The sequence below is a fragment of the Etheostoma spectabile genome, chromosome 15, assembly GCF_008692095.1.
Source record: "Etheostoma spectabile isolate EspeVRDwgs_2016 chromosome 15, UIUC_Espe_1.0, whole genome shotgun sequence".
Lineage (NCBI taxonomy): Eukaryota > Metazoa > Chordata > Actinopteri > Perciformes > Percidae > Etheostoma > Etheostoma spectabile.
Window position 1 is genome coordinate 6,629,673 of NC_045747.1, and position 1,700 is coordinate 6,631,372.

Consider the following 1,700-nt stretch of genomic DNA (forward strand, 5'->3'; position numbering starts at 1 on the left):
GTAAATAAACCAAATGTGCAGGTTGTATTAGTGCAGTAGTGTGGTGTCCAAAAGTCTTATTTTTGTCTAGCTTAAAAGGATCTGAAAAAATCAGCAATGCTTTGTCTCTTCTTGCTCAGATTACTATAACCCTACACTATTGCCCTATTAAAAGTCCCTCTCTCACAATTAAAAGCAGCTTAAAGTTTCACCAAAACAAGAGACATAACCACTTTACACCAACCTTAGCATAAACATTCAGAATAGACAAGGTTACAACTTTAACAGATACGGATGTGTATGGATGTAGTGTCAAATCATCCGCGCCATATTGAATTGTTCATTCAAAGCAAGATCCGATATTTATTTGACTTTAGCTAAACCCAGGCCATCTTTCAAATCACTTCATAATGTTCAACTTAAAGACTTTCTACTATCGTTTTTCCGGCCTTGTGAATATGACTTTTACCATGGTTTTATATTTCCTATCAGCCTTTGGTGATCATTTTCTCTATTCAATTCTTTGAAAAGTGCTTTGTGTTTTTTTAAAGTGTCATACAAATCATTGTCCAAATACACTCATCAATATGATTACACAAAAATGCACATTCCTGGAAAAGAGTAAAACAAACATCTCAAAACAACCTTGCAAAATAGTACTAACTGCTATTAGAAGGGTTTGAATTACGGTGTGTTTAGGATAAATGCAATCACTCAGAACTTTGTCAGACAAAGGGCAAAATTATTACTATCTACTACTATACTACTATAATTACTATCTGCAACTTGTTGTAACTTTCGGCTCTTTACAGAACATTCTCAGCATACAAGACAATGTTACAAAGCTTGTTTGTTGTATGTTTGTCCATTGAAACACTCCACATTTAGCCTGTTCTTCCTGTCTGCTATTGAATCAAACAGCCTTTGCTCATTTATTAGCAGCTGTGCGGCCAATTATCTCCCTGCCCCCTTTCCTGTGTTCTAGCAGCAGCCTCAACCATGCACAGGGGTGGGGAGGGGGGGCAGAGAAGAGACTAGTAAGGGGAGGGCTCTTCTCTTCTGACATCGTCATAAAGGAATCCCCTGCGCTGGGCTGGGCCCGCCCACTCTCGTACTCTCACCCTGTCTGGCTCCCAGACACACTCGATTCACACACACTTCTGTCTGCACAGCCGAAGGAGAAACAGACCCACGAGATCAGACAAAGAGTGGTAGACAGACAAACACTGAGAGAGACAGAGGGAGGGGGACAACTGTGAAGTTCAACTTAAGAGTGTGACACTGCAGGACGAGCATGAGGAGAGTGACATTGAGACAGAGGAAAGGAGTAAAAACTGTTGTCTCAGGTAGGTGCAGCATCGCGTCTGCCTTCTCTCAGAAGTTGATTGTTGCCTTTTTACTGTTTTATGACTTTATGACCTGGAAAATCTGTACACTTTTCTAGATTTTTTTTCTTTTGTCTTGAAGCACTGGTTTCACAGAGAGGCACTTCACACTCACTTCACAGCAATTCCTGCAACCTGTTGATCAGGCCAGACATTTACACGGAACAACAGTAAAGTGTGCCTGCTGTTCAAATGTACTGTAATGTTGGCACTTGAATATTGCCCTGATCTAAGGTCTGCCATTGTGGACCGGCTCCATTACAAAGGTCAGACGTAAATAGTTCCTTTGAATGGGATGACTTGATTTCTGTCTGTTTTTCTGTCTGTCTGTCTGTC